The following is an 18827-nucleotide window of genomic DNA, read 5'->3' on the forward strand; positions in this document are numbered from 1 at the left end:
GGGTACCCGAGATGACTTGATGATTTACCTTCTCCCCAAAGGCTCCTTCATCATGGATGAAGATGTTCTTTGGGAAGCAATATAATTTAATGACTAATATTATAAACACTGGAACCAGATTCCCTAAGTCTTGAATCCTAGAGCTGCCATCGACCAGCTGCGTAAACCTTTAGGGGCTCAATGCCTTCATCTGTACAATAGGGGTTATATTAGTACCCACCCCCACAGTGTTGCTCCAAAAAACTCAATGAGTTGGTTTCTCGAAAGGTCAGGACAGTGGCTGGCACCCAAGTGCTATGCAGAGGCAGCTGTGATTCCGAACCATTCTCTTGGGTTATCTATCTTCATTCTTTGTTCTCATATTTCCTTTTACTCCTTTGAGGTATTGGAAAGAAAATAACTCCACGGTCACACTGCATTATCCCCAAACCCTAATTCTGACCCTGAGATCAAGCCTTGTGGACAGGGGCATTGCCAGGATGGCATTTGTTCCCATTCACACACCATTTCCTCTGCTGTGATGACACAATGTCCTCTGAGGCTCACAAATGCAGTGACCTCCCTGAACACCCTGCTCATGTTACCCGCTACCAACCACAGTGGACCACGGCTGATGGACACCTGATTAGAATCTTATTAGACTGAGAATGTCAGGCCGGATGGGACCTTAGAGCTGACCAGAGAAGGTAACGACATGGCCACAGTTGTACAGCTAGAAAAGGGTGCAAGCAAGTCCCTAGTCTCAATCCCCACCCCCAGCTCCATGCTGCAGACCAGTGAGGAAGGGACCAGAGTGCAGCACAGGAGAACTTGAAACTGAACAAATTCCATTAAGTGTCAATTACATGCAAAGCACAGAAAGGATCAGGCCCCCTGTTGGAATGAGTGGATGAAGCTCACTCTGGGATGAGCTCACTGCAGCATGGCAACGCCATGAGCGCTGTCCCTCAAAGAGCTGGGCCCCAGAGGCCCTGGAAAGAAGCAGGCTCATCTGGGCAAGGTTAGCATCACAGGAAGCCTGGTTCTGTTCCCATGAGTTGGTTTCACAATCTGAGGTGTGGGTGGCCCAGTTGGTTCCTAGTTAATCTCTCCCTCTGTCCAGAGGCACGTGGCTTCCTTTCCTGCTAGTTTTCTCCTTCTAGCTCCAGTGGTTTCCCCTTTACTTCTCCAAGAGGGGGCCCCCTGAGGGAAACTCCTTCTAGGAGGAAAGGTGCAGGGTCTCTGGTTATGCAGTGGCAACGTGCAAAGACATGTGTGTATGTGTGCATGTGCGTATACATGATGCACATGTGTGCACATGAATGTGTTGTGTGTTTATGTACATGTGTGCATATATTACATTGTGTGCATGCATGTTGTGTTTGCATATGTGTGGGTGTGCATGTGTAGGGGTGTGCACACACTCTCACACGCAGAGACAAGCAAGCATTATACCTCAGTCTGGGCACAACCCAGTGATACATTCTCCCAGGAAAAGTCGTCAGATTTCCAGGGCTCACATTTCACGTTCCAGGTCCGCCACTTACTGTGTGCCTTTGGGCACATCTCCCAATACCTTCTAACCTCATTTTTCTCATTTGTAAATGGAGATAATAAAAGGATTTGCCTCAGCACATCGCTGTGATGGTTAAATGATACATGCAAAAAGCTTGGAACACGATCCTGTAATGTGCCTTCAAGAAACACTATTTATTATGTATTTATACAGCTATTACTATAATCATTAACATTATGTAGGATCATCTAATGGTTCTATCCATTTTATATCTACATGTCATAAACATATTTTTGTCTACGTATTATCTCATTTAGTCTTCACAACAACCTGGAGAATAGTCTCTTCTCCATTTTACAGAAGACATGACTAAGGCTCGGAGGGAGACGAGCTGGCAAACGCGAGCACAGTATGTGAGCGCATACCCTCCACCCCGTCTGGTGCTTGTTCTAAGGAAGGGTTTGCCTTTCCTCAGCTCCCTGGAAGGACAGGCACGGGACACGCAAGGTTCCACTTCCTGGGAGCTCCGTGAGGGCTGAGCCACCCCCATAGCCTGTCCAACTCCTGAGGGTCACGCTGCACCCCCGACGTCACCCCAGCACAGCTCCCTGGGCAAGTCCAGGAAGGGATGGGTCTCCCGGGGGCTGTGTCTTCCAGTCACACCTACAGGGATGGAGGACAGAAGACCAGGAGTAATTTACCAAAAGCTGAGACCATGAGGAAGAGAAAAGAGTAGAAGTGGAGGATCAGGAGATCGTTTTCAGGAACATTAGACAGAGACCAGCGAGAAGTGAGTAATTTTAATCCCATGCAGCTGCTGGAAATTAATTTTGCTGGGGCTGGCTCTTCTCCCTTCTACCTCATTTCACCGAGGGCCTGATGGAGTTTGGAGCCTGGAGAAAACCACCCAGCCCATCCAGGCAGCCATGAGCTCTGCAGCCTCAGGCCGACTCCCTACGCTGTAGCTGCTACCAGAACTGATGGGTAAACTGGAATTGTTTTTTTTTTTTTTTCATTCGAGACTTTTTTCTTCTTAAGAGGGGACAAGGTGAGACCATAGGAAGAACCTCCCAAAAGCAAAGGGTGTGAACTATGTGACTACAGGAAAGGCTGTAAACCGTCTTCACTGACTCTTAAGGACAAATTGACATGACCCTTCGCTTCTTGAGTCTTTTCCTAGGGTCTGAGTCCCACCCAGATCTCTCACTGCATGTGGCCACACGCTCACGCACAGGGACCCCCACGGGATATTTTCAAAGGTTCCAAGTCTACCGCGCAAAGTAAGGATGAGAAGGCCTAGGTTGAAAACAAAACCCCAGCTGCCCACTCTGGCCCAGCGTCCTGTCAGTTCCACCATGTGACCACTAGAGGTCAGCAGGGTTTGGAGGAAGCGGCCGCGGGGGGCCGGCCAAACCCCGCCCGGCTCTGGGCTCTCGAGGCGCAGGGGGTGGGAGGGGGGTGCCGTCCAGCCTTCTCGCCCCCGCGGCCTGCAGCTAATGGAGGTCGGGTCCCCGGCTGAGAGCGGACACCGCGAGGGAGCGGAGGCGGCCTGCTGGCAGGATCAAGGCCTGTGAGCCAGGGAAGGTCAACTTCACTTACAAGATTTTTTAAAAACTGTTCCGATTAAAAGCTCTCAATCCCGGAGCAAGCGCCTCTCCACTTGGTCGCCAGCGAGCTCTGGCGCAGGTGGGCGTGCACGGCACACCGAGAGAGCCTCTATCAATTAAGAGAAACTATTTTGCTTTTTTGGTAGGAGGAGTCAGCGTTTGGATTCCAGAGGTTGTTTATTTTGACTCACTGTTGCTTTTGCTGGAGAAGAGCAAAGCCGAAAGTCCCTTTACTTTGGCTTAAGATGTGGCATGCAGAACCGCACAGAACCCGAATTTCAGATGAACAACCGGCCGTAAACCTGTGGTTCAATTAAATGTCAAGGGTGGACACATGTCCCCCTAAGAGAAGAGAAAGCTACGGTATTACCGCCTTCTGTTGACAATATTCCGTCTCAGAAATGAAAAATTCAGAGATCCCCTTGCTCTGCTTCCAGTTCCTCCTTCCTGTTCCGGCTCCTGGACACCCGGCGCACACTGCTCACGCCTGCTCCTGGGCTCCTACCGCAAGTCCTGTGGTAATAACTCTTTACGAAGTCCACTTGAGGGCAGAATGCGTTCCTGGCACAGAGCAGGTGTACAGTAAACATTTGTCGGATTATAATGCTTGTTGCCAGTCTTGTCTTCAGTCTAACTTGCATGGCATTTAAAAATCAATCCACAGGGAAAATGTTCAAGATCTTTTTTCTGTTCAGCTCTAAAGACCCTGAAACATTTGTGGGAAGTTTTAAGTATACAAGTTTCTAAGTCTCACGCTCCTAAGAAACAGTGACTGGGTATGTTTTAGAGTAGAGTTCAGGGACACGCATTTTTGGCGAAAGCCTCAGGTGATTCTGAAATTGTCAGGCCAGTGAGCTCTTCCCTCTCCCATCCCCCGAGTTCCTGGCTGGGCTCTTTACCCAACCTTGACTTCAGGCTGATCCAGAATGGGTTTTATGATCCCACAGTTGATTTGAACATTCAAAAAACTAAGATGGTGGCATCTAGTCCCATCACTTCATGGCAAATAGATGGGGAAACAATGGAAACAGTGACAGACTTTATTTTATTGGGTTCCAAAATCACTATGGACAGTGACTGCAGCCATGAAATTAAAAGACACTTGCTAGCTTGGAAGAAAAGTTGTGACAAACCTAGACAGCATATTAAAAAGCAGAGACATCACTTTGTCGACAGGGTCTGTATAGTCACAGCTATGGTTTTTCCAGTAGTCATGTATGGATGTGAGAGTTGGACCATAAAGAAGGCTGAACACCAAAGAATAGATGTTTTCAAACTGTGGTGCTGGAGAAGGCCCTTTAGAGTCCCTTGGACTTCAAGGAGATCACACCAGTCAATCCTAAAAGAAATCAACACTGAATATTCATTGGAAAGACTGATGTGGAAGCTGAAGCTCCAATACTTTGGCTACCTGATGCTAAGAGCCAACTCATTGGAAAAGACCCTGATGCTGGGAAAGATTGAGGGCAGGAGGAGAAGTGGGCGACAGAGGATGAGATGGTTGGTTGGCATCATTGACTCAGTGGACATGGGTTTGAGTAAACGCCGGGAGACAGTGAAGGACAGGAAAGCCTGGCGTGCTGCGGTTCATGGATTCACAAAAAGTTGGAGACGACTGAGCTATTGAACAACAGGGATTTCAGCCTTCCATTCAGCCAGCAGGGAGAACTGTGGCGTGCCATCCTCATTAGCAAAGAGAACCTCAGCTTCCAGTTTCTCTTCCACCTGGTCTGTTCACTTTCACCAGCACAGTTTCTTTCTTTAGTCCTCCTATTGTATCCTTCCCCTTTCCTTGGATTCATTTATCAACCCCAGCAGCTGGGGAGGGACAGATATGCCGGGCCTCCATCCCAGCACAGGGTAACTGTTAAGGGGTCCTGGAAAACTACACTTGGGACCCTTGTATACTTAGGAACTTGTATTCTTATGTTCTGCATCTTAACCTGGTCCCTAATGGAATGAAAGAATTTAGAGCAGTCAGAGGATAAAGGGGCCTGAGGGACTAGACCAACCTGGTTCCCACCTGGTCACTGCCTGGACCTCCACCAAGATCCTATTCATGATCGCTCAAGAGGCTTAATTAGGATGAGTTATCTAGTCTACTCTGTCTTCTCACAGGGACACTGTCAGAAGGGTCACTTTGCAGGGAGCCATCTCCATGAGTCCAAGTAGGTTAGGGAGAAAGAAAGAAACTATAGTAAAAACAGCCGCAGTATTGGGCACTGACTGCACTGGACTAGGCACCTTACTAGACATTAGAGTGAAACTCACATGACATCTTTCCACTTTACAGATGACACTAACAGTTAAAATAACTTGCCCAGGACACAGCTAGTAAGTGGCAGAGATCTAAACTCTGATGTGTCTGGTCAAAGATATACTTCAAAAAAAAAAAAAAAAAAAGGGCAGGGGTGGGGAGAAGTAGCTCCTCTGGTTACTCTGCCCGGGCTGTTTGTGCAGAGGTTTCCAGGCTAAGTGCCCAGGGCCACAAAACTCAGCAACTGCGTGACACCCCGAAACCTGCACTGACTCCCAAACACAAAAGGAGAATGTCAAACTTTAAGCGTTAAAAAACACTATTTAACCACAGCTCGCATCAGGTAGAGTTTTATACAAATCATGTTGATGAGGGGCCTGTGCACATTCTGATGTCCTAAAGGAGGAAAACCCAGGGGCTGCCCTCCGTCCCCACTGCCAAAACCTCCCCCCACCTGCAGGGCCCTACTCATCTGTCAGTTCTGTCACCTGCCCAGGATCCTGGAATAGAAAAGGAAGGAACTCAGAGATGACCAGAGTAGGTGGCAGGAGCTCCTGCTCTGACCATCTCCTGAGAGCCACTCTGATTTCCGTTTTCCTACCTGCAGAAGGGGGATATATATTTGTCCTGCCTAACTCCCCAACAGTCATTAGGCTCAAATAAGACCATCTTTTGAAAAGCATGAAGTCCCACAGTCTGTCCAAAGAGCCTGGATGGTAAAGGATGATCATCTCTCAAAATAGAAGACACAGTTTCCAATCACAGTAAGAAACAGAAAAAATAATCTTCATATGTGAAAAACAATTCCCAGTAATTTTGTTCGATCCCAGATCTCAGGGGGGTCTCAGATTTCATAAAGATAATTACTAACCCTTACACAGCACCTCCCATTGCTTATCCCATTCAACTATCCTAACTGGCTTGTAAGGTAAGGAGGACCAACCCTCTTATTTCTTTGTCACAGATGCAATTTAACTGAGATGCAAAGAGCTGAAGTGATGTGTTCAGTGTCTCCCAGTTAGTAAAGACCTAAAGTCTTTGGGGTCAGTCTAGACATCCTTACTATTTGACCCTGGGTTAACTGTATGTGAGCTTCCCTGGTGATTCAGATGGTAAAGAATCTGCATGCAATGCAGCAGAACCTGAGCAGACTCAGGTTTGATTCCTGGTTCAGGAAGATCCCCTGGAGAAGGGAATGGCTACTCACTCCAGTATTCTTACCTGGGAAATCTCACGGACATAGGAGCCTGGTGGGCTACAGTCCATGAGGTCACAAAGAATTAGACATGACTAAGCGACTAACACCTTAACTTTATGTAACTGAGGCTCGACTTTCTCATTTAGAAATGAGTGCAATAGGAACCATCCTTTTTATATTTATGTAGTTGGCTGCATCAGCTCTTAGTTGCGGTACACAGAATCTGCCTTGCGTCATGCAAGATCTTTCACTGTGGCATGCAGGCTCTTAAGTTGTGGTGCACGGGTTTAGTTGGCCTGCGTCTGTGGGACCTTATTTCCCCAACCAGTGGTCGAACCCATGTCCGCTACATTTCAAGGCAGATTCTTAACCACTGGACCACCAAGGAAGTCCCACGAACCATCTTTAAAATGGGTACACAGCAGTCACACCTAGGAGGTTGAATGAGAAAAAGCATAAAAAAATCACTCAACCCAGTTACTATGTAGTTAGTGCTCAGCAAATATAGGTATCATTATTATTTATTATTACTGCCATTATTATTATCCAGCCTGCATGGATATCTTTTTTTCTCTGGGCCTCTCCCAAACTAACACATACATTAATTTTCTTTCCAGGAGAAAAAGTTCTCAGATCTGAATTCCTTGGGGAGATTGGGCCAAAATGTCAGTCTGACTTTGGATTGATTCTCAAGATCATGCAAAACAGACAGAAGAGTTAGACATGGAGGAGGAAGGAAAACAAATAGATGAAAACTTAGAAAGTGGAGGTGAGGGGAGCCAGGCAGAAGCTGGGCTCTGCAGTGCCCGTGTGTTAAAGCTACAAACCTGTTAAACATTCTTGACCCTGACAGCTTGGGAAGCTGATGCCAAAGGGCAAAGTCTAAAAATAGGCTCTGAGTGAATGAGGAGTGTGAAAAAGTTGGCTTAAAGCTCAACATTCAGAAAACTAAGATCATGGCATCTGGCCCCATCACTTAATGGCAAATAGATGGAGAAAACAGTGGAAACAGTGGTAGACTTTATTTTGGGGGGCTCCAAAATCACTGCAGATGGTGACTGCAGCCATGAAATGAAAAGACACTTACTCCTTGGAAGAAAAGTTATGACCAACCTAGACAGCATATTAAAAAACAGAGACATTACTTTGCCAACAAAAGTCCATCTAGTCAAGGCGATGGTTTTTCCAGTGGTCATGTATGGATGTGAGAGTTGGACTATAAAGAAAGCTGAGTGCCAAAGAATTGATGCTTTTGAACAGTGGTGTTGGAGAAGACACTTGAGAGTCCCTTGGACTGCAAGGAGATCCAACCAGTCCATCCTAAATGAGATCAGTGCTGCATGTACATTGGAAGGACTGATGCCGAAGTGGAAACTCCAGTACTTTGGCCACCTGATGCGAAGAGTTGACTCATTTGAAAAGATCCTGATGCTGGGAAAGATTGAAGGCGAGAGGAGAAGGGGACGACAGAGAATGAGATGGTTGGATGGTATAACCAACTCAACAGACATGAGTTTGAGTAAACTCTGGGAGTTGGTGATGGACAGGGAGGCCTGGTGAGCTGCAGTCCATGGGGTCGCAAAGAGTTGGACACGACTGAGCGACTGAACTGAACTGAACTGAATGAGGAGTTTCCAGGGTACCTGAGAGCCTACTTTCTTTTCATTGCCAGTAACTAGGATCCACATTATCAAAGAAAAATATAGTTAGTTCAAAGACTAGAGTCACACCGAGCCTGTCTATGAAGTCAGCACTGGCTAGGCTGAGTGCTGGGAGTAACCTTCCTGGCACGACCCCGTCTGTGCAGAGAATGTGGGAAGGAGACCTCAGAGGCCCTGACTTCCTGGCTTGTTGAGTCTCAACCCTCTGCCTGTCACTAACCTCGTTGATTAGGTACTCCTCTGTCCATCCCTGGCGAGCTGGCTTCACATCAGGTTTGCTCTGTGTCTTGAGCCTTTCTGAATGTTGTAGTGACTTTGGAGTTGGACTTTGGAGGGCAAATGATTCTGACCCAGACAGACAGGGAGGGGGTCCCCTGGGCAGAAGGCAGAGCCTATCTAAAGTTGTGGAAGCATGATAATGTTCTGGAGGCAGAAAGGTGCCAATGTGTCAAAATCTTAAAGGCCATGCCAGGTCGTTTAGGTCTTACAGCAGTGTAGACATGGGAAGAGGCACTCAAGTGTTTGCAGTGGGGCAATGACAGATCAGTCCTTTAGATAAATAATTCCAATGGCCATTTGGAGGGAAGGTGGCCAAGAGGTGGCTAGAAGCTAGCTGGCAATGAGAGCCAAGTCCTTCCCAAGAGCCATCTAGTCATTTTGATGATATTTCTAGACAAAGAAGGATCGTATGACATGAGAGAAAAGGACAGACAAAAACTCCGATGAGCAGGACCAGGATGGGGTGAGGCAAGCCTGGTGCCTGGGATCCAAAATTTAACCAGGCATTTCTCAGAATCATGCAAGGGCCTGGAGAGTGATGCCTCCTTCCGTTCTGTCCCTGTTTTCCATGCCTTACCTGCCCCCCAGTCCTGGCCCTTCTGAGGAGCCTATTACTACCAGCCCCATCTGTGGCTAGGCATTCTTGATCTGTCCTAGGGTTGGGCATGCGGAGCCAGGTGTTCATTTATCAATGCTGAAACGCAGAGGCCAGAGCACCTGGTGCAGGGAGACCTGGGTTCAAGTCCTGACTCTAGACTTGATCTTCCTCAGAAGGATGAGCCTCATGAGCTTGGGTGTTTTTACCGAACAGTCAAAAGAGACTTCCCTGGAGGTCTGGTGGTTAAGAATCCACACTTCCACTGCAGGGAGTAGGGTTCTGTCCCTGGTTGGGGAACTAAGATCTCACATGCCCTGCGATGCTTGCCTGTGTGCACAGGCATTGCAGCCAAAAAAAAAGAGAGGAAGAACCGGTTAAATGATGTGAAAGTTCTGAGGACACTGCTGTCCACATCGCAGGCGTTGTCACTCAGGCTGCCTTCTCCTTGGCTGGCACAGCCTCAGAGAACGGGCACATCATGACGCGTGAGGAGGTTTCTTTTGCAAACAGTGTAAGTAAAAATAAATAGCCTCATCAGCCTTGTTAGCTCAGAGCCCGTGGAAGGACAGAGTCCTCTTACTTCCCTGGCTGGTAACGATTTGGGCCCGAGTCTCTTGGTCTCAAGAACATGCTGCCTTTTTGTAAAAAAAAAAAAAAAAAGTCTTCCTGGGGAGAGGAAAAAAAAAAACCCCCACATTTCTTGCTTTGTTCTTTCACTTTTTGAACAAATATTTATGAGAAGCCTACTATGTGTAGTGTTGTCCTGGTGCGCTGGATGCGGTGGTGGTTTAGCCGCTAAGTCGAGCTCTGCACACAACATCTGCAGGAGAGTCCAGCCCTCTGCCCTCACAGAGCTTACATTAGGTAGGAGGGAGCACCAGGGAGGCTCTGGGAGGGAAGCCAGGAAATAAACACGCAGTCCTATAAACACAGGAAACAATTTCCGGTAGTAACAAGTGCTACAAAAACAATAAAAGCAGGGCAGAGGGCCTGGGGGCAGGAAGCAGCTCCAGATAAGGCAGTTGTTGAGTTCCGAACTTGGCAACAAGTGTGTTGGGTGGTGGAAGGAAGGTCCGCCGGGGGGGCTGGGATGGGGCTGGTGGCTGATGGAAGGGAAACCTTAAGTGCAAAGGCCCTGAGGTGGCAACTAGCAGCCTTTAGTTATGGCATCTGCTTTGAGTCAGTATAAGGTTTGGGGCATGATTTCTGAACAAGGGGCTTCCCAGGTGGCGCTAGTGGTAAGGAACCCAGCGGCCAGTGCAGGACACATAAGAGACACGGGTTCGATCCCTGAGTTGGGAACAAGGGAAGAAAAAAAATGTGTTTCTAGAGCTGATTCAAAGTGGTGTATCTGTATTTCCATCTAGTTCTCCATCCCCCTCTCTGTACCAAGCACACCTTATTTGGGTCACAGATGCACACTCTCTTAACTAGAGCTGCCCTGCCCCCCTCCTTCCTCTATGACCTGGCGTATGGCTTCACCACTGATATTTCCTTCCCTTTCTAGAACCACAGGCAGCCATCACTGACAGAAGCATTTCCTGCACAAGCCTAAGCCCAGCTCGCCCTCCTGTGCTTTGCCTGCATCTGTGTACAGGTGGTCGGCTCCCCAGCACCTGGGTCCCTTCATGCTGGGAATCAAAGTTATGATTAGGAGAGACGTCTTCCCTTAAAGACACCCTCATCATTCCTTCTCTCCATCAGAAGGTGCTGGCACCTGATTTCTCTGTATCTGAGAGAGTTCATAGAGTATTATAGGATTCCATAGCTTGAGTTGGTGGTTTTCATGTTATCCGCAAGGAAACTGATGCCCCAAGGAGGGGGCAGTAACTTGCTCAAAGGCAGACAGTAAATTAAGGACAGGTCTTAGGGTTCTTCTCAGAGAACTGGGCAGCACTTTTAAATGCTCACAGACATTTCCCATAAATATCTCTGTTCTTATAGAGGAAAATTTTGAAGCACAAAGAGAGTGCCTTGCGTAAGGTGACACAGGAGGCGTTTGGCAAAGCTGGCATTGAATTCAGGTCTTGAAATCATGGTTATAATTTCACCATGTTCTCTCCAATCTGCTTAACTAAAAAAAAATCAATAAGTAAACATTCCAGAATGTTCCAAAGAAATGTTAGGGGAGAGAAAAATTGCCATCATTAACAATTACTTTTTTTCTTTGTTACTAAAGGCACTCAATAGGCAGGAAACTCAAAAGACGGGACATTCTCTTTCTCTTTTTGGGAAACATGACTGTCCTATCAAAGATAGGATGTAAAGTCTTTGATGAGAAGTTCCACATAGTCAAATATCAGTGCTTGTTTATTTGAATGATTCTCCTTGAAAGGAGCGTCCACAGAACGAATGGGGCTTCAATAAACCAGAGAAATCCATGTCCTGCAGTACACTCTGCAGTCAATTTATAGTCTTTCCTGCTTTTTCACCAAACTTCTTTTCCTGGTAGTATTTTTGGCATTTTAATTTTAGACACTGGTGAGGGAGTGGGAGAGGCTTTTTTTCTTTTTAAACTTGTCTAACATATATTGGGTTGGCCAGAAAGTTCATTCGGGTTTTTCCACACATTCGTATAGAAAAACCCAAACTCAAACTTTTTGGCCAACCCAATACATCGCTAGAGTCATGTTTGATCTTAACCTACCAGCTTCTTTCATGCAGGGTGTAAGAGACAGCTTTGAAAAGACTGGGAAGAGTACAGACCTCCCCTCCAATCTCTCTGGCCAGTTTCCTCATGGGGATTCACCCTCTGCTTCCCTAAGCGTGGGGAGCAGGCAGAGCAGAGTCCAGGACCGAGGCAGTTTGGGAAATCCAATAAATTAAGGTTTCTGTCCCAGCTCTGTCCTTTACAAACTGTGTGATCATGGCCAAACTCTTTACCTTCTTTAAGGTTAGAGAGATCTTAGACAGCCTCAATATACAGAGGAGGAAACCGAGACTTGAGTCAAGAAATACGCCACATTTTACATCACTATTTACAGATCTGGCTTTGAGACCCATGGGGTCTGATTTTACAGCCGAGACAGTATGGCCTGCTGCTTCTCTGTAAGATCGTCACCACTGCTAACCCCCAAAGGAACGCGTTCATGGATTGTGCATATAGGAAGCATGACTATCAAATAACAGATTCAATTTTAAGCTTATATGTCAGAATGGATATATATGCATGTACATATATGTACATACACACAGATAAGATAGATAACGTATCTCCAAATATATATTACATGCTTTTAACTTACCACGTTAGGAAAGATGACTTCCTTATTATAACTGTATGGCTATCATTGGTGGATCTGGATCCAAAGAAGAATCTCAGCCTCGCTGCTCTCCAGTCCCTCAAACGTTCTTCTGACCTCAAATTTTCTTCTGCAACTTCACCTTCTTGAACTTTTGAAAAAGTCAAATCTTCCCTCTTATGGGCAAGTTATGCTACAACCAAAGACTCAGAAGATTACCGCTACAAATTCCCATGAGGTGGGTACCATTGCTATTCCCCTTACAGCTAAAGAAACCGAAAGAGAGACTTTGAAGGTAATTTCACAAAATTTCCAGGAAGGATTGAATGGCTCTGATGACATTTCTTGTGATGGCCCCCAAAAGAACTCTGGCCCCAAGTTTTGGCTGTAACTGACCACATGACTTTGGGAACATTGTTCCACCTCTCAGCTCCATTTCGTCTCTTGTAAAATGGTGAGATTGGACGAGATGGTGTTTTCAGTCCGTTTCAGGTTGGAGTCTATCAGATCATCTAAGCCCTAGCATGCTCATCAAAAAGTGGACTGCCTTGCCTTCTTGTCATGCCTAATGGCCCTAATAAATGGTCGGGAGGACCTCATAGTCCTCATTTAGAAGTAAATGTAACAGCTTCACCAGCCTATCCATTTTTCATACTAGCCCATTGCCTCATTTCCTCCCTTCACGCTAGAGGATACAGGGTGCCAAAGAAAAATATTAGATATACCATCTCCCTACAACCAGCACCTTCAGAGTCTATTCACTTCTTCCTTCAGACATCCGGGCTCCCTTCTCTTGACTCCTGCAGTGTTACTCTAGCGTCGAGAATATCTGTCCCGGAATTCTCTCACTAGTAAGGATGCTCCTTGGTGGGATCTTCCCCAATGTTTCCTCTTCTGCTTCCCCAATTGTTTATGCTGGAAAATTGCTTTTCCCTCATTGTTTATAGAGAATTGTGAAGAAACTCAGAACAGCTTGTTGTTAATAACAGACCTGCCCTCTTGCTCCCCAGTGAATGGGTGAGGGTCCCTGAGAAACAGAAGCATCTCATGGCCTAGTGGTTAGAATGGGAAAGCTCGGTGCTTTGCAGATTGGTTTAGTCCCCCTCCTTCTCTTCTGTTGATGAAGGACCAAAAGACCCTGCCACCAGGAATGGGAATTAACCAGAGAGGAGAACACAGCAGTGTTTCCATAGGTGGCTTTGGGAGGCTGGGAGCTGGCTGTTTCCTCCGGTTAGCTGTGTGACTGAAGGGAGGCTGTTTTCTCTCTCCACCTTAGTGTCTTTAGCTGTAGAATGGGAATAACAACAGTACCACCTCCAAGGATTATCTAGGGGAGTAAAGGAAATGACCTGTGTCAAGGGTCAGTGTGCTTGCTTATTAGCCATGGTTATTACCTTGGAAGCAGCATTCGATGCATATGGTGGAAAAAATAAATTGAAGGCATGACTTAAATCTGTTTAAGCTTATCAAATAACACTCATTCTATATAAACTACAGCGTTGATCATCCTGTTGGCAGCCCTGCCACCCCCCACCCCGGCCCCCGGCAAGAAACTGTGGGAAGGGGCTTAACAAAATCAGAGGAAATGAGAGGTCAGATTCATGCTTCTTTGGTTACTCTGTTATCTTCATTCACAAGAAGGTCCTATGCGGTGCCTGTCTGGTCAAACGCCTCCCCGCAACCATTCACTTTTTTTTTTCTCCGGCCATGCCTCTGGCATGTGGGATCTTACTTCCCTAACCAGGGATCAAACCCTTGCCCGCTGCATTGGAAGTGCAGTCTTAACCACTGGATGGCTCGGGAAGTCCCATTCACTTTTATATTGAAAGGAAAAATAAAAGCAGCAACACTACAACACCCTACCCCGCCCCCGCCACCACTTGTCCTGTTTGACTCCAGCCTTACTTATTAGACTGGAACTTTCTGAGGGCAAAATTGTTTTTTCTTTGACTGCATCCTTCACCCCGTAAGGGATCACAGATACACTTGGATTTTTAACAAAGAAGCAACACAAACACCCCAAGGCTCCAGGGTGGCCTCCTTTCTTCTTAGAGATTTTGCAGAGACGAAATTGTTCAGAAAAGCAAAATAAGCTGCCCACACTCAGGGATCTGCCATCCCTGCCAATTCCTGATTAATCAACAAGGAAGGAGTTTCCTTTAAGGAAAAGAAATATGGACCGGAAGAGAGAGAGAGCTTGCTTATCACTCTCCTCCAGCCCTGCCACCCTCTGTAACGCTTGGTCTCCAGTACAATTATGGCTAAATAGACCTGGTCCAGGCTAACTAGTTAGCAATGGACCCGGCAGGGAACAGCTGGATAACTTAGTCTCTGACTAATAAATACATGGCCAATAGAAAAAAAAAAAATCTGAATTTCAAGGTTAAGAATCTGCCTGCCAATCCAGGGGGCAAGGGTTCGATCCCTGGTCCAGGAAGATTCCACAGGCCAAGGGGCCACTAAGCCCACACACCACAACTACTGAAATCTGAGTGCCTTAGAAGCCACGGCACTTAGAAGCCCGAGCACCATAACCAGAGAGGAGCTCCTGCTTTCCACAGCTACAGCAAGCCTGTGCACAGCAACGAAGACCCAGTGCAGCGAAAAATAATACATGAATTAAAAAAAATTTTTTAAAAGGCACCTCTAGAACAGCTCGTTCCCCTCTTTTACAATTTTCCCACAACCCCTGGCCAGATGCAATAGAAAACACTCAACATTTCACCATTTCCCCCAGTACCAGGGGCTTCCCAGGTGGCGCTAGTGGTAAAGAACTTGCCTGCCAGTGCAGGAAACATAAGAGATGTGGATTCGATCCCTGGGTGGGGAAGATCCCCTGGAGGAAGGCATGGCAACCCACTCCAGTTCTTTCCTAGAGAATCCCATGGACAGAGGAGCCTGGCAGGCTACAGTCTGTAGGGTTGCAAAGACTGGGACACGATGGAAGCATGTTAGCACGCATGCACCCAGCACCAGGGGTTACTCCCCGCCCCCCCGCCGCCCCCGCCCCCCAGGCTGGTGGACAGCAGCCTCTTTGTAAGGAAAGTGAACAACGGTGTGCAGACTGGGCAGAGGTGAGTGGGTGTCTGCAGTCCGTGCCCTGCCTCGTCCTGTTCTTGCGAACGCAATCCTAAAGGTTAATAATAATCACAACAGGCAGCCCATCATTGCCTCCCTGTCTGGCTGAGAGGTTTACAACTTAAACTCATGGCAGAGGGAGAAATTGGCTCAATCACTTGGAGTAATGGTACATGGAGAGCCAGTTGGGCATGACTGCTATTTAACTCAAGGAAACTGGGCTGCTGCGGTGGAGTCTAGGTACACGTTAATAAACATGTCATGCTCCGAGGTGAAAATTAACACTGCCCCCTGCACTTTATATCTGCACTCCCCACTCCACTCTCCATTTGCCCGCTTGCCTCATCCCAACCAGATAAATGGGACAAGACTGGGAGAACGGGGCTGCAAACCGATGCTTACAGCTATCATTATGTCAATAATCACAGGTCATCCTTTATTCTTTCAAAGAGCTTTTATTTCTCATAAGACCTTACCCCAAATATTTATAATCAGGCATTTTGTAGGAGTAAGGGAGAAAAGAAAGTACCTGACATCATCGCTAATAATAGCTAACATTTTCAGAACTTTCACTGTGGCCAAGCACCCTGGTGCATGTTCCTAGCCACTCAATCAGGTGGGTACCATTATTTGTCCTCGATTTAGCTGGTGAGGACAGTACAAGACAAGAGTTCAAATAACGGACCCCAAATCACCCAAGATCTAGGAAATGGGAATGTGGTATTTGAATGCAGATCCATGTGAGTAAATGAGAGCCCAAGTTCTCAGCCTTTTTGCTACACTAGCTGTTTAAGGGACAAAGGAGAAAGTGGAGGAAGACACAATGATTGGCTTAACAGTGTTCTCAACTAGTCCTAGTTTTAGCCCTCAAAAGCTCAGATAGGTCCACATTATGATGCCTTCCCATCCGCCCTTCCCCAGTGGGCATGTTGCTCTTCCACCACAAATTAAGGACTCAACTTTACCATGTGCCAAGTATGGCAAATATAGAGGTGAAACTCACAACCATCTTTGTCCCCAGGCTTACAGTCTAAGTAGAGAGGCAGCTAAGAAAAGTATGTTCATAGGAAAAAGGGTGAACTAAAAGCTGTTGGACTCTCTCTTGGTTTTCCCCTTGACCCTGTCCATACAAGATGCTCCATTCTCAATGGATCTGCTCTACGTGTAACCTAAGTTGTCAAGAGGGCCTGGGGTCAACCCCTTGTCCCAGGCCAGGATCCCAGCTCAGGCGCCATGGCCCTGCTGCTCTGACAAATGAAACTAGGTATATGTAACAAGGTAATGCTGCTGCTGCTAAGTTGCTTCAGTCGTGTCCGACTCTGTGTGACCCCTTAGACAGCAGCCCACCAGGCTCCCCCATCCCTGAGATTCTCCAGGCAAGAACACTGGAGTGGGTTGCCATTTCCTTTTCCAATGCATAAAAGTGAAAAGTGAAAGTGAAGTCACTCAGTCGTGTCCGACTCTTAGTGACCCCATGGACTGCAGCCCACCAGGCTCCGTCCATGGGATTTTCTAGGCAAGAGTACTGGAGTGGGTGCCATTGCCTTCTCCTAGTTACTATAATAAACAAACTGTGAAATACATAATAACTGAAAGACATCAATTTAAATTTGGATTTCAAATGGTTTTAGCATTCCTATGTGCTGTGCAATATTTGGGATATGCTTATATTAAAATTGTTCATTATTTATCTGAAATTCAAATTTAACTGAGTGTCCTGCATTTTCTTTGCCAAGCCTACTCAAGACATCAAAGGTTTTTGGGCTTGTTTTTTATATTTATTTATTTGGCTGTGCCAGGTCTTAGTTGCAATATTTGGGTTCAAGTTCCCTGGCCAGAGATTGAACCCCAGCCTCCTATCTTGGGAATGGGGAGTTCTAGCTTCTGGCCCACACAGGAAGTTCCCGACATCAAAGGTTTTTTTTTCTTGTTTATATAAAGCCCACATTGGGAGTTCTCAGTAGACAGGTAGCTGCCCTCCAAGGCTCCTTCCATCTTGGCTCTGTCATTTTCATCACTCAGTTTTCAAGGTATCTGTAGGCTCACGGGGCCAAGTCCCAGAAAGGGGAAAGTCCTGGAGAATTCCACGTGGGAGTCTTTATGGGTCCGTCCTGGTAGCGGCACAATGGACTTCTGATCACAATCCATTCATTGGCCAAAACTCAGTCAGGTACTGCTGGCCTGTACCTGGCAGCAGGGTAAGCTGAAAAATGTAATCCAGTGTGTGCTCAGGAAGATATTTGGAAAACAGCTAGCCAGTCTCTGCCACACTGGGTAATAGCAGAACTAACCTGTCAGTGCTGGTGCCTAATCTCCTGTGCTAGTTTCAGGCTTAGTCAGCAGTCTTCCACCCACTGAGGTCCCCAGCAGATCAGATGCTTCTTCTCAGCCCTGGACTAGTTAACTAATAGCCACAGGGATTAGGGGTACAAGGCCACTGTAGGAGTAATAAGTGTTACCATGAATTCGTATGAGTTCATTTTGATCCAATGCAATTTAATAAATATTTACTAATGCTCTTAGGATACTGAGAAAAGCTTGGTTCTAGGCCCCCAAGGGAGACATAAACTGATCTAGAACCCAGTTATATCCTCAAGAAGCTATATACAATTAAATTCAACAGCTATCCTCCACCCTTATCTATATCCTTTGGATTTTTCAAAAGCTGATGAAAAACCCACAGGTACAAAGAATTCTGCCCTAAATGTTAGGGTACAGAATGGTTCCTCTTCTAAATTCCTGAAACTTTTGGTGTCTGTGTCCATTTATTCATTCATTCATCCATGCGTATATGCATTCATTCAATGAGTTCGTTCGTGAACATTGATTGAGACCTTCTCTGCTTGACAGTGGGCAGGCTCTGAGGACAGGGACGGGGAATCTAAGTTGAACAAGACTGAGACCAAGCCTTCCAGAAACTCTCAAAAGAAGGAGTGATCAGAATGCACATAATTCAGCCAGATACAAGGCAGATGGTGGTCAACATGGAGAGGAAGGAGAAATTAATTCTAACTGGAGGGTGGAGTGGAGAACACTGCATCAAAGATCCAACAAGGGAGACTTAACTGGTGGTCTAGTGGTTAAGACTCCATGTGGCAGGGGCAAAAAAAAAAAAAAGCCCGAAGATCCAACAATGAACTTCCCAGAGACAAACGAACCTACCCTGCAGACAGGGACTCAGGCAAAGTGCCCACAACTCCCTTCATAGGCATCCGCCTGTCTCCCACCCACTCAGATCCAATGGGAGAAAAGGCAGTGAGCTCTCCTCAAGGGAGAACTCCAAGGCAGCCTCTCATTTTATCTTAAAAATTCACACAAAATTTGAATTCCACTCCACAGGATACTAACGTTTGTTTTGCTGTGATAATTTTAACATAATTGGCTTAAATTACCTGTCATTGAGTAAAATCAT

The 18827-nt window shown here is 46.5% G+C and overlaps 1 long non-coding RNA gene across 1 annotated transcript; it reads right to left on the reverse strand.

Moving 5' to 3' along the window:
* Positions 1 to 1663: 1663 nt before the first annotated feature.
* LOC139187285 (uncharacterized) lies at positions 1664 to 15266 on the reverse strand. The gene is made up of 2 exons (XR_011570824.1): positions 3095 to 15266; positions 1664 to 2158 (listed from the first exon to the last, which is right to left on the reverse strand). It is a non-coding gene; the product is annotated as an uncharacterized lncRNA (long non-coding RNA).
* Positions 15267 to 18827: the final 3561 nt, after the last annotated feature.

Source organism: Bos indicus, chromosome 15, assembly GCF_029378745.1.
Source record: "Bos indicus isolate NIAB-ARS_2022 breed Sahiwal x Tharparkar chromosome 15, NIAB-ARS_B.indTharparkar_mat_pri_1.0, whole genome shotgun sequence".
Classification (NCBI taxonomy): domain Eukaryota; kingdom Metazoa; phylum Chordata; class Mammalia; order Artiodactyla; family Bovidae; genus Bos; species Bos indicus.